Genomic DNA, 15,436 nt, shown 5'->3' on the forward strand with positions numbered 1-15,436 from the left:
CAACTGGATTCAAACTCAGCCACATCCTGATTCCCTCCCAGTCCACCTAAATCCATAGCAGCATGATGACCCATATCGATACAGAAATTACTGGGCCGACACAGCAGTCATGCCTCGTCCTCGTCATAATTGCAGCTGTCAGATCTGTTTCACAATGTCTTCTGCCAAATAATTACCCTGGCGCTGTGCTCACTGGGGGGAAGAGAAAGTACACAGCAGACTACTTCTTGGCTCTCGATTCTCTGCTCAGTCATTCAACACAGTGCAGTTTGTTGGCCGGCTTCCCTCCATAAAGACTTTTGGAGCCAGTTCTTGTGACTTAAAAGGCTGACAGGGAGACGGCCGAGCGCAACGTCTGGGATCAACGCTTTTCACTTTGCGCTGCACCTTTTCTCAGCCTGCGGGGGGAAATAAAAGAAGTATTCCATTGCTTTTATGTCATCACACACTAATAAATCACACCAAACATCTTTCATGTGTTTATTCTGACAGCTACATATTAGTGGATCTGATAGTATATTATTTTTATTTTATTTCAGGCAGTACATTAAATTTATAATTAAAAAAATGGGAGTAGAGGTAGAAACACTAAAACAAAAGACTAGATATTCAGCACTGAAGTGCATGTTTTATCGCCTTTAAACTAATGCCAACACTTGTACTCCCTAAGAGAAATTATTTTGAAAAATCAAAATAATCCTGACAGACATGACAAAATGAGTTTTATAAGAAGACTTTTTTAGTTATAAAAGTTATGATGCTTAATAAAATTATAGGATTGCAAGGTGTCTGCAGTACTAAAGCAGGAAAGGTGCAGAATTGTACATGCAGGAAAGGGAATATCTAATATGAAAAATATCTCTAGGCTTAGGTCTCTTTACTTACACGTGCTAAGAAAAAAACTGAGAAAAAAATAAGAAATATATATTCTGTTGATTCAAAGAAGCCATGGGAGTCCAGGAAAAATAAAAATAGCAGACAGACATTAAAGTTCTGTGCTGAGACATATCCATTCTGATCTAGACAACGTTTGAGTGAACAACAGGAAGATGATCAGGGTGTTTTGTGTAATCATCTTTCTTTCAAAATAAGATGTTGAAATAGTGAAGATTGAGATTTTGTATTTAAAAGCAGCCTTTTTCAAAAGAAATATCTAATCTAATCTAGGCATCCTCACATCACAATAGTGTTTTTTTCTAGAGAGCGTCTGATAAATCTGTAGCTCTTTTTGAAAAGAGATGACGCAAAATAAGACAAGAGGGGATGAGAAGAGATGATGATCAGATCAGATGAACTTTATTGATCCCTGGGGGCAAACTGGGTCATTACAGCAGCATGGCACAGACGTGTGGCTTTGCAGAGCAAGGTCAAGTGGAAGTGGAATTTCCAATCTCCAAAAGTTTAAAATTACTTACACATATAACTTCCAGTTATATTTTTAGAAAGTAGATTATCTTTCTCCATTTGCCAGATTGTTGTCCTCTTGAGTTATTTTGATGTTTGGTTGACAGTTGGCATCTGTGGTGAGCTGGTCTGCTGTTTTAATCAGAGAAGTCAGGAACAAGCTGGAGTCCTGATGGAGTAAGTGAATGTGACCGCAGCAACTGATGCAAATGTTCCTGCAGCAAAAACATGAATTAATGATTAAATCACTTTAGTCGTGATCATTAAATCTCCATGAGGAAACTCGACATGGTGGCGTCCCCCGCTGGCAGTGAACTGTATGTGTTTGAATTTTGAAGTCAGGAAGTCTGGAGAAGAGGGGGAGAAGACACTTTTACATCTTTACATATACTCTAGGGTAAATCTTCTATCAAGAGCTTTCAAGACTTTAGTGTGAAACAAATAGTCGATTCACCAGTTTGCCAATCTGCAATACTTAGCTGATAAAACAATCTCAGCTCAAGGTCCACTTCCTTGCTTCTCCTCCAAATTTCAAACATGTCACACATTGAGCAGATGAGCTCAACCTTTGAGGGAGAAGTCATTCTGAGTAAGATGCTGTGCTAACTCAGTCTGATGATGAAGACTGTGCAATATGGCTGAAAGCTCAGGAACATGTAGGCTCCAGCTGAGTGAATGCGAGAGTGTGTGACATATGATTATTAACTTAATCTCTTTGGGGTTTTTAAAGAGTTTTTCAGACAAAGATCTAGTAAGTTTGATGGCCATGTGTCCTGATCGGATCATTGATTGGTCAAGAAATAATCAATGGACTAACTACATCAGTAATTATAACTCTTATTCAATGTCAATAGTGTGTCTTCACTGTATTAACTAGTTCTTTGGGCCAAAATATGTTCTCATATGTATTTACATAGATTCACATAGCCCACAAGGTTTAGATCAAACTTAGGTCAATGTTAGAGGTGGTGTAGTAGTCATAGGGTGTCATAGTCTCTAAAGATTGAATTTAAGTCAATGCAGTTTCCTCATAAGTGAGTTTTAAGGTTTGGATTTTCCAGCAAAATGTTGCAAACGCTCAGTTATAATAACGCATTTGGATTATCACTCACCACAGGGGGCAAAGCTGCGTCACGCACACACACAAAGCAATGCCCGCCAACACTCCTGTTAACACCAGTACACAGCTTGGTGCCTGTAACATCATGTTTTGAAGAAACTGCAGAAGCATATTGTCCGCTGTGTGTGTAGGTGTAAGTGTTTGCTAACAGCACAGGCAGGGAGTGTGTATGGGATTCTGTATGTGCTCTGACTACGCAAAAAAAAAGGGAGACAAAACCTCCCCTAAAGGAAGATCCTGCCTGGGTCTGAACATGCTGAGCACCAAACCCAATTATAGAACAGGGAGAAGGGAGATTGGATTATACACAGACACACACAGAGACGTACATATACACAATGCAACACACATCAATACACAAAGCACACTCTGGCTCATTTAGCTTCTTAAACAGTAACTGTGCTCCACTTATCCTAATCAATGTACTAATAGCACACACACAGGTGAAACAACACAATGTGTGAGTGTGTTTTTGGCGAAATTAACTTCTGTGAATGGTTAAGCCCACGCTGCCAGCAACCACACACACACACACACACACACACACACACACTCAACCTCCCACAGTGTAGGCTGTTTTGTGGTTTGAAAAGTGAAATGTATGGTAATGCGGTAATGCCAGGCATATGTAGATAATTCTCTTAGTGGTTTACTGCGTAGACACTTGCCCTCTCTCTCTCTCTCTCTCTCTCTCTTTCTCTCTTTGTTTGCATGTCTCTTTTTCTCACTCCATTAACTGGAGAAGCTCTAGCTATCTTTATCAGCGCATGTAGTAAGGGAAATGGATTTATATGAAACTCATAGCATAACATGGAGGCATAGCATAGCATGAAATTCACGGTAGTTCACTTGGGGAGCAATTGTGGGTGACTCTTGTAGTCCACTAGCGAGTAGTCACTCAATCACCAAGCTTCTAGCACCACCTTTTTTTTTGTGAGGACACATGAATGAACTTTGCTTTCTGGTGTGACTACACCGTGACAAAAAATCTGAATGCACAAAAGATTTGAAAAGAAAATTTGAAAGTTTGACGTTATTTTTGATGGTAAGGTAGCCATGAGAGTTGATATCCTGACACAGCACTATAGTTATTCAATAATTCATTTAACGTTTTTCATTTTCCTTCTATCCTTTTTTTTCCACATGCAGTACTTCAAAAATATAAAATCCTGACATATAGATGGATGGACAGATAGGAAAAAATCATGAGAGCAAGAGAACAAGTGCTCTGTGTTTCAGTACTGTCTACTTTCATCTCAGCGTGAGTTTACTGACATAAAGAAAGTGTTGGTATGTGTGTGAGTGTTTGTGTGTGTGTTTGTTTCCTGCAGCTCCACAGCTAGTGCATTCTCAGTGTGTTTGCAGTTTGCCACCCTCAGCTTAACTCCCTTCTCCTACTCTGCACACACTCACACACTTCTACCAAATGGCATATGTTATTTTTGTTGCAAAGCTCAGAGGGTAGAGCCTGTCGCTAAAGTAGATGATGGCACACACACGCGCGCACACACACACACACACACACACACACATATACAGCTGCTGCTCTTCTCATTCACACAGCAGTATGCCTTGTTTCCTGTGTCAGGTTCCCTTTGGCTGCTAAAGCTGTCAGGGAGCTGCCCCTCTGGTAATCCATACATCCTCATTTGTGTGTGTGTGTGTGTGTGTGTGTGTGTGTGTGTGTGTGTGTGTGTGTGTGTGTGTGAGAGAGAGAGATGGTTGTTGGGATGTCTAGCCGTTTTACACCCATAAAGACTGAAGTGCAAAACTTCCAGCGCTTGTTTTATGAGCTTTAGATTTATTTTTTTATCATCTGCTACTTCTGGAACTGGCTTCATCATATTTCTGGAACTAGATGTACGTATGTAGCTGCTGTGTTTTTTTTGTTTTTGCACACTGATCACTAAACTATGGCAAGGAAACATTCTGAAAAGAAGAAGAAATGTTTTGCTATCTTCACACTGGCAGGAGGTACAAGGAGCAGACTGGTGTCTACTTAGCTAGAGAGACAGTATTTTGCCTAAAGCACTAGAAAGCATGTCAGACACACTGTTTCAGCCTGTTGAGTCCACTACACACAAATCCAGGGGAGGTAGGACATGACATCCCGAAGGCCCTCTGACATCATAAATTAGAGACGAGATTAGAACGATTATTTTAGAGACTAGGTGGTGACTTTGTGAGGCTGTTTTTTAAGCATGATAGTGTTTCAGATGCCACAGGTTAAGAAGTTTCTACTAAGAGGCTTCCGGTGTGTTTGGACACGTTAAAGAAAAGAAGACCACTACGAGCCTTCAGAAACATGCAGAAACAGTTTAAGTCAATGTGGAGGTGCCGTGAGATGCTGCTCCTCTGACTGTAGTGAAACCAATATGAAAACCATCAAAGTTCAGCTCTTTATAGCTATTTTGTCTTACGTAATGTTTGTCCATATGATTCCCCTTGGCATTCTGCCTACTTAGAGCGTTAGAACATTTCCATATCATTTTCAACATCGCTCAGTTGTAAATAGAAACACTAAAACACATGCACAAGATTACAAGGCTCTTATGGATGAAATTCTGGAGCAGTGTCCAAACAATCACAAGAGCTGAAATAAAGTTATCTTTCATATCTGTCACACAGTGCCATGTCTTATTTGCTGATCTCAGATATGATATAACAGAAACGTTTGATATGCAAAAGCCCTCTCAGAGAGATCAACTGAGCTACCCTATGTTTCATGATATGTTCGTGATCAAGTCTTCAAGTTTATTGCTAAGAAATGGTGCAAGACTTGACTTTCCCTTACAAATAAAAAGAACGATGATGTGCAAAGCTAATGATATTGGCTTAAAGGCAAGGTAAGTGAAAAGCAGATGATTTAGCATAGTGCAGTCCGTGGTTAAAGTTCAATCTTAGCTGGGAATGTGCAACATGACTCTGGTGGTTAGTAGCTAGTATGAATGTAAGCTTGAGTGCCAGACCGGCAAGCAATCCTGCCAACAGGACATCCTCTGACCTTTTCCCTTTTCTTCTGTCTGATGGGTCTGAAGTTACAGGAGCAGTTTCATGAAACATTATCCAGCTGGTGTTTCTCCGAATAGGATTGCAGTTGTGTTGTAATGTGGGGGCTCCAGCTCTGCTCACAGCTGCCCCAAATTAAAATTTGGTGAGAGAATCATAGGTTCCCCACAAGAAATCAGAGGCATCAGAAATCACTTTGTGTTAATTTTTAACACAAGTTGTATTTTCTACATTCCTCTGAGGTGGAAAATAATGATTAAGAAACTTGCCTGAAATCTCTGGTTACATTGTAGCTTGGAGAAGGAGGGCCACTCTCTTCATCACCGAACATGACTTTCACCATGCCATGAGTGGAGAGCTGATGCATTATTGAAAACCATGCTCATATGCACATGTATGTGAATACAGACCTGCTGGTGAATCCCTGCAGTGCGAGCCACCTTTAATGCATCTTCTTTGTGTCCAGTAATATCCAACATATAAAAGAATAAAAGAGTACTTTCAAAAGATTGCTCACAAATCTATCTGCATCCATGAATTATTTACCTTTTGTTTTGTTAGCTTAAAAGCTGTTGTTCTTTTCTCAGACATGTAGACCTTTGCTTGGCATATGGAGGTGAGACGTGTCTGAAGCACGACAGCCGGCTGAGCACTGTGGGCTGGCAGGAGCAAGGAAACAGGGAAAAATTAGATAGATTTGTAAAAACAGATTTTGAATTACGCAATGTGGCTTCAACATGAAATCACTTTGATTGAATGCAAATGAGTTTTGTCAGATTTGAGGAACCTCTAAACTGGATAATGAATGACTCGGCTCCTCCAAAAGTACAATCAAAAGAAACACGTATCTCAGATTGAATGCTAGAAGCATGCATGTATCCCTGCAGCCATGTGGGGTGAAATACACTAAGTGGTTTACTTTCTGTGCTTTCTGTTCTCCTGCATCTCTGTCACTGTAATCTTTTTTCTCTTTTTGTTTGGGCTCCTCACACCGAATCCCTGTGAGATTTCTTTCACTCGCAGAAAATACTTTTCTGCGTTTTTTATCCTTCCGACGTTGAAATTTCTAAAACAAACAAATCTGAAGTGCATAAACTGTCAGAGCAGCCTTAAAACTTTTGGCTGGACTTGTGGCATAGATTTTTCATTAAAACTAATGGGTGCAGAGACAGAGGAGGTGAATTATTGAGTGAAGCACTTCTGTTTGTGCGCTCGTTGCAGCAGAGCTGCACAGTAAAAAGCCTTGCCTTTATATCACACCTGTCCTTGTCATAAACCATCTTCTTTCAGCCGTTACGCTGTCTCTCAGACTTTATTTATCGCTGCATGTGAAATTGCATCCTTCTGTGGTTGGTTTCTTTACATGTATTTTCTGCTCGGTGTGTTGAAATTTGAAAAAAAATATTAACCAGCAAGCTATGACTGTGCATTTCTATTCTTGACCCTCCTAAATGGGTCAGCGACTGTTACTGCAGTCTGGAATAATCCAAGCAGAACGGCCCAAAGTTATTTTAGTTTAGCTCCTTCTGCAGCACACCCTCATATGAAAACAGTTTTATACGACTCAATTCTTTGCTATCAAGTGTTTCTATTACATCCAATCGTCTCTTTGAATACCATACCCCTGATACATTCCTTAAATCTATTTATGAAGTGACTCTATCTAACAAAACAATATTTTGTTTTTCCTATCATCACCCTCACTGTGACTCCATTGCTAAATCCCTTTGTGGTGGACCCTGACTATTTCAGGCCATCTGTTTGATGATCCATAACCCATTACATGCTTGGTGCTGATATTTGGCTGCAGGAGCGATAGCAGCTATGGCAGGGTGAGAGCAGACAGCTGGATTTATGGGCGCTGGGAGGCCAATGATCAGCCAGTCATTTGTCATGTCTTACCAGCAGGTCCTCTAATTGGACCAGTGGTGTGTATGTGTGTGTATGTTTGTGTGTCGAGGGAGTTGAATCAGTGAGCTAAGTCACAAGTTTAAACTCCTTTGAATATGTGTTGCTATTAACATGACAATACTAACCCTGTGGCAGAGCACACAGTGTCTTACTTTACATGCAGATTCCTCAGCTGCTAACTAGGGTTGTGTTGGTGGTCAGATGATGGATAACACACAGGACAGCCATGTAAATTCATGATTAGAGGCGCCAAAGTCACCTCTTTGTGACTACTAAGAATATTTGCCAAAGCTTCTGATTAAATCAGGCATTTTGGCACAGACTTGACAGTTTTAGTTGTCCTTCATCTGGGTGGCACTACTACAACTACTGCTTGTATTCACAGCTTGCCTTGCAAGAAATTAGCATATAATCACTTGGCCGGCATTGAAGGAAGATGTGGAGTTAAGCAATTAAACAGCAGCAAGTGAATACATTTGAATTAATTTCGTCAGAGAGTTATTCGGCAAAACAGGAGCGACACAGCTGTTGCCCTCTAAAAATGGAAGAACCCATGCTTGTACTGAAGATCCAGAATAATGAGGAGGCAGCTCGAGAGCAGCCAGTGATAATGAGAAAATAGACAGGCTATTTGAAGTCACAATTTGTTACTGGTTCAATATCTTAATATATCTCAAAAATAAAATAGGATGTTATGTTGCAGTTCCTCTGCACTGCCCCTCACTGAAACCGAATGCCGCCTGTTGCAGCATTACATTCTGGTTGATTCTTGTTTCCTGCAATCCTGAATGTTCTTTTTCAGTTCCTCTGTTTTATTGTGGAACATAAGTGGAATATGACAACTTTGTCGGACACTAAATTTATACATTCACGCTACTGTAGACTGATTTTTGAACAATCAACAAGTGAACAATTTAAAACAATCCCAACTCTACTTCCATTTTCTGTCAGTCTTCATCAGTGTATGGAGTTTGTGCAGTTGCAATGCAGACCATTTGGTTGACATGAGAGCTCAACTTCTAGGACTTCTCACTGGTGTTTTAAGCCTGAAAGTTAATTTTGAAATAGTATGACCTTTGAGGCCTTTGAGTTGGGTTGACTCCTATATACAAGATCAAGAAGGACATTTCATGCTTAACTTATTGTGACCATGTCTATCTGACTAAATAGACCACAACTATCCATCTGGAGCACTCTCAGGCATAAAGCAAATGCCATTTAACCCAATTAAAACACATCTACCAGACTGCACACATGTTTATGCCACCGTTAAATGTTATTACAATTGTGTGTTTTAATGAATTATTTCTATAAGTGATCTATAATATATTATTATCGGTGTGTGAATCCCTATTAATAGCTTCTAAAACTGATGGTTGGCACTTTGCATGGCAGCCAAGCCATCAGTGTATGAATATGTGTGAATGGGTGAATGAATAAAACATATTTGTTCATTTTATTATTAATTACAAGAGCTAATGCTAATGTTAAGTATTAGCATACTATATTATTTAGGTAGCTCAGTCCATAGGAACTGAAGAGTGGCTGGTTCAAGTCAAGGACTGGTGGCTGGAGAGGTACACTACCAATGTGCCCTTACGCAAGGCACAGAAGCCCTAACTGCTCCCAGGGCAGTGCTACATGGCTGCCCATCACTCCACATTTGCATGTCTATAAGTCCTGCATGTGCGTGTGGTTGTATTTCAAGCCTATATGTGTAAAAAAGAATTTCCAAACTGAAGGATTAATAACGTAAATCTTCTTCTTATTGGAATCCAACTCAGATATACGTTGTTGAAGTACACACATGTGTGATAAGGTTGATCAGCTGTAAATATAAACCTCTGTTGACAGAACCAGGTTTCCCTCAAGGAGAAGATCAAGTGTTTTTGCTGCCGTCTGAAGTGTCTCAGTTGGCAGCAGAGCTGTAAACCATCACGCTCCCAGATTGAATTTGCTTCAGTAATAGCTTTGGTTTGTATCAGCTCCTGGTCCAATTTTGGCCCAATTATGTTTTGCTAGCCTGGCAGGCTCCCTAACATCACCCTTCCCCACATTTTGAATAGGAGAGTCCAACTAGTGTAACTGACAGCTCCGCAAAACTGAGCCGTGTTAATGTTTGACTCAGCCTTTTGTTCTTGATTGGATTTTAATTGAATCTGCTACTTAAACCAGTGTAGGGTTGACCAAGTCCTCCCCTCCCTCTTTATTTATCCAGGGAGAATCGACTCGAGGATGCAGGTTGTTTTTCAGCTTCATCCTGCTTAATTTTTATTCAGGAAGACACACTCCTCACTGGGAGCTTCCCAGTGTGACCCCGGTCTTCTGATGTTGGCTGCTGAACAAAGTAATGGAGATTAAAGCTATTTTTTCCATCACTTAACTTCACAGTTAGGCTAACTGATGAGAATATGATGAGAGCACAGGCTCTCTCTGTGCTCCCCTGCTTGATGTGAACAATTTAGCATACAGTTCAATGAGAGAAGTTCCTAAAAAGTAGTTAGTTGTTTTTAGTAACTTTCTGTCATTCATATTTTAAACGTAGATGCCAAACATTTGTCGGTTCCAGCTTTTTAAATGTGAGATTGTGACACCTTTCTCTGTTTTAATCGTTGTAAATTTATTTATTATTAGATAACAGACAACAGATAATAGAAGACCGCACTTCAGTCAGCTTAAACTTATCTTATAAGTATGATACATGACATGACCTTACTTGAACGTACCCTCGAGTGAGCATCTGCTGTACCTGTGCTGGAAGCCCCTCTGGGATTTTGCTTCACTGAAGTTAAAACATCTTTAACTCAAACTGAAACATTTTCATCTTCCCTGCCAGGAGTGATTTTTCATCATTTTAAGTATTGTTTATTTGACTTAAGATTATTTTCTAAGACTTGGTGCACAACCACTGGTTGTAGCTCATGTTATTCACTTTTTCCATCAAAATAATTCAGTTTGCCTGGGATTCAAACGAACCTGAGACCTGCAGTGAAAAAAGAAACATATATATGCCCTATATAACATCCTCTACTAGGATGTGCAAAAGTTATGGATCTTTTTTTCTTTCCTATATGAAATTGGAAATGTGCAGCCACTTTGGTTCAGTCCTAAATCAAATGTGAGGCTGATATCTTTCTCTAGGGGGGGAATGAAATAAGCCCTGAACTCCTTAGACGTTTAATCAACAAAACCCAGGTATAGTATGGGTCCCCATAGGGGACAGTCTCATTGGGAGGAGGGGAGGGATTGCCTGTACCATTCACACTGCTGTCTGCTGTACAGCTCCCCTGGCTCAGACTTGTCAGTGCAAGAGGGGCAGATCAGGTAATAGCAAGTCAAGGTTTCGTTGGAAATCTTTGCTTCCCTGCCCTGACCACTTTAAGAGGTCTGTGTTTACAGTGAACCTGAGGTCAATCCCATTCCGCTTGTGGTCTATTTGGAAGGCAAACAGGACGAGGAATTGGAATCGAGTGTAACCTCCTCAATTGCTCTGAGACCTTGGCTGAAATGGACTCGCCCTCTGGGACATGTCGCTCTCTCCAGCTAAAGTCCCCCTGTACTGTGAACAGCTGTGCTAATTTTACACAACTGTATTGTGAGACGTACTGACATGAATGGCAGCCAAAGAGCCGTAATAGGAAACTTATTTCTGAGGGCATTCCTTCATGCACACACATTTATTATTAACCTGAATGACCTTGTTACCCAATTTAAATGATAACACATGATGTCCTCATTTTACAAACAACAAGTACACACATACAAGTTATTCATATTATCTGAAACCTCCAGCACATAAACACACTTAAATGCACATGCTGTATTTAGTGCAACACACACTTATACAAGTGCGCAGATAAACTCAGTGCTCAGAAATCAACATTTATCTGTATACATTCAGTATTTGTGTTTTATTTTTTCACTTATTAGCCTGTTGGTTTGGTTGTACGTTTTTTTTTTCTCTAAAATCTTCCTGTTTTCACTTGAAATTAATAAGATTTTATACTTTTCTAAAGAAAAGAGTCTAGCCTGGAGATCTACTATTCTGGTCCAAATACAAGGATTTTCAATTTATACGTTTGCTTTGAACCTCTTTTCCCCTCTTAGGACATTCTGTTAGAAAGCAATCTGATAAAGAAAAGATTGTCACGACATTGGATGTCACAGCTGACTTATACTGAGATTGGTTTGTGTAGTGGATCTGAGTTGAAAAGTTTATGTTGTGCTGGCCCTTTTATACTTAAAGTTCAGAAAAGGCCAGGGGCAGGTATCCCTGGCCTTTTATTTAATGCAGGCAGAGACTGAGAAGAATTGGTATGCAGCATGACAAACTGATCTCACTCTATCCTGTGAATTGTTCTTTGCAGTGTGAACACATTACCTGGGAGACAGTCGGGTTGCCACTGTGAGTGCCGTTGCTGTAAATCTAGTTTTGTATTTAAGCTGGATTGCTTTTTCTTGTTTTGAAACATCCTGTCTGTACCTTTTTAATAATTGCAAAGACAGAAGAGCACTTCACTTCACTCTCAAATGAGTTTTGGTGATTAGATCACACACCCAGCCAATGGATGGGTGTGTCAGCTTATGTTTAAATGCAGCACATGTCCGTCTCTATCACCATGAGTCAGACAGCTGTCACAATGGTTTCCTGTACCTGTGCTGAAAGTCCCTCTGGGCTTTCGCTTCACTCAAGCTGAAACATCTTTAACTCGAGCTGAAACATTATCATCTTCTCTACCAGGAGTGAATCTGTAACCTGCGTATGCACGTTTTACATAACTTTTTGTTCATTCATGTTCAGTGATTTTGTTTGATGTACTAAGTGAATATACAGTAAGTGAATATGTACTTATCCTATCTGGTGCACAATGGTGACCTTTTCCTAAAATATTGTTTGGTTTCACCAAAGTGTGTTTCGTTACCGTATCATCACATCATAAACTCAATATAAGTATTATTTGTGAACTGGTTTACAGACAAATCACAAAATCGTGTCTAACAGTCCATAAATCCAATCCAGACTTCAAATGAAAAAAATTATATTCTTATCTGTTTTATTGTTATTATACTCTCTTTTTTATATACCCATGTTGGAATATTGAAAATAATACAGTGGGGTTTTATTTTTATTAGTCCAGCCATAAAAAACACATTGCTTGCTCTGATATAATTTTTTTTTTCATTGGTACAAACATGACATGTTCCTTCAATAATGTCACAAGTCGTGTTTAAAAACACTCAATATTTAAGGAATGTCAGCAGTTAATGTTGTTGATTTGCATCTAGTGCACAATCTGTTTATGCATCAGCAAATTTTGTTTGCCAGAGTTATTCCTTGTCAGTATCATACATCTCAGACTGTGTGTGTGTGTGTGTGTGTGTGTGTGTGTGTGTGTGTGTGTGTGTGTGTGTGTGTGTGTGTGAATGATTTCTGTCACAGAGGACAAAAGTCTACTTGGGAAAACTGTAGCGCTCGGTTGACACCCACATTCTTGTTACTTCTGAAGGTCGTTCCTCCTCCTCCTGCCTGAGCTGGAACATAAATGTTGTGCATTGAGATTGCCCGTGACACATTTGCCCTTAAATAAAACTCATTACACGTCTGTTCACAGCTGTGCAGTGATGCACCCCCACAAACTTGCAATTAAACAACACATACGCATAAATAGCTCAAACCACATTATAGGGAACCTACCAACTCACATGCTCTCTCCAGGAGTGGCATTCCCCTCAGCTGGCTACTTTCCTTAATTAAATTTTAATTCTGTGGTGTTCTGCTATCTGTCTGTGTCTTTCAACATGACCTATAGCTACTCCCACATTTTACGGCATGCTTCCTGCATGACTCCTTGTGTAGCTTAACTCACTTACCCAGAGGATTTAAAAAAAAAAAAATTATGTTTGGCTCCCATTTTCACAGAAGTTCAAAATAATGGCTCGGTTCAAGTTCAGTGATTGCAGTGCATGAAATGATACTTGCAGTTCATAACAAATTGTTATTTTCATAATTAGGTGATAATTTGAGAAGGTTTGAGGAGGGACTTCATAGCTGAGATCTGATGGGTCAAGAAACTCAAGCAATGAAACAGTCAGATTGGAAAACATCAGGTTTGGAACAATTCTCCAGGTTAGCCAAACCTAACAAACTTGGAAGGGAAAACCAAAGTGAGCAGTAAATTTATTACCCAAAGTTTCAGTTGTCAACGTCCACCATCACACTTTATGCTTTATTTGTTGTACCTCTAAAAATATTGGTTAGGATCTGGATTAACTGCTTGTATCCAACCTCCCTGATCATCTGACTGCTCGCATTTATTGACACTTCAGGCTTTGTCGTGTTCTCAGATCTCAGCTAATAATGAGTGATGAGTACATTTGTATCATAACCAACAGAAATGGTGTCAAGTACAAAGAGCTTACACACAGATATTTATATATATATTTCTTATATCTATATATAATATATATATTATATATATATATATATATATAATATATATATATATAGCCTTTTTCCATGTGCATAACTTTTGTTTTTGTTCTTGTTTATGTGTATGTTTTATGTGTCAAGTCCTTAGTTGTTTTTTTTATCTGTCTCTATATAAGTTTGATGCTAAGTGTAACCGGAGTCAAATTCCTTGTGTGTGTTCACATACCAGGTGAATAAAAGTGTTTCTGATTCTGATTCTAAGCTTAAATGATTTTTTTATGCAAGGATTAGTGTAGACCTCTGCGTGCAATCGATTGAGCACAGATTAAGGTTAGATACATGGCTTCTTTTTATGCATTTAAATGTGAGAGTTTGGAATGTGTTTTGTGGTCTTGTTGCACTTAACAAGTTGTTTTCACCTCATAATGTGTAAGACCACCATGCGCTGCATTAGTTACAGAGAGCAAAATACCATGGATGCATACCTTGGATGTGTGTAAAACAACCGCTAATTAGACATCTGTTCTTAACCAAAGAAGCCTCTACTTTTACTTACACTGTGACCCTTCTGTAAAACATGCCATTTGGTTTATCACTCAGCCCTGAAGTAAAAACAAAAATGTATGTTCTTATTTGTTAAATATAAGTGAAACTCCATTGGAAAGAAGCTGGAATTATCCCATTGGCAGTAGTCTTGGATGTGAGACTGATGTGTTAAATGTACTAAGTGTAAGTTATTTTAATGGCACAGTTTTATGTAAAAAAAAAAAAAAAGCCCATACTTAAATTCCATTCATGTCAGTGTCCCGGTTTAGATTCTTGGTTAAGGTATCGAGTGCTCAGTGTTCTCTGTGCCAGTGGCATTTTGTTTTTTTTAATACTACTAATAGTTTCCAATGTTAAGAAATGTTTATACTGTATCTTACCCACAGGGGTTGCAAGGTGGATGGTTTCTGCAGTGCACCAATAAAAAATGTACATCAGGTTGACACTCTCTGCTGCCAAATTGCTATTTGTACCCATTAGTCCTGAGGCTTTCCTGGTAAAATTATATTCAATTTTTCCTTGATACATGCAAGAAAAGCAATTTCAGCCCCAGGGTGCTCAGCCACATTTGAAGATAGATCCAGCCACAATGTAATGTCTGCTACTGCTTACCCTCTTACATCCCCCTGTGTCAGGATATATTGGACTATTAGGGGTCTAGTTGTTACCTGAGGCTTAAGTTTCCTGTCCATTAAGAAGTCTGCTTTAGTTATCATCTCATATGGAGCAAAGTCTCCTCATTGGACAGGCACCTCCCGCCACAAAGTGTCCACTCCACAGCTGCCAATGGATATTCCCGTCATGAGTCAGTTATTAATCATCTGGCTAAATCGGATTTATAGACCGTAAAATGATATATCTAAGCGTATGCAGGCACTGGAATATTGATTTAATTTTAGCTTAAAGGTAGCCATAAGACATTGTCAGCTCGGTGTTATGAGCTATTGACAAATAGCAGGCATGCTAAGAGGTGCAGCCAACTGGTAGAAGTGATTTCGAGCCGTTCTGCCTTTTTT

At 39.5% G+C, this 15,436-nt stretch overlaps 1 protein-coding gene across 1 annotated transcript in view; it reads left to right on the plus strand.

Annotated features, from left to right (window-relative positions):
- The window catches only part of fras1 (Fraser extracellular matrix complex subunit 1), a 198,245-nt gene that overhangs the window by 44,560 nt on the left and 138,249 nt on the right, over positions 1-15,436 (plus strand). The window lies entirely within an intron of this gene.

This window comes from Larimichthys crocea, chromosome III (assembly GCF_000972845.2).
Source record: "Larimichthys crocea isolate SSNF chromosome III, L_crocea_2.0, whole genome shotgun sequence".
Lineage (NCBI taxonomy): Eukaryota > Metazoa > Chordata > Actinopteri > Sciaenidae > Larimichthys > Larimichthys crocea.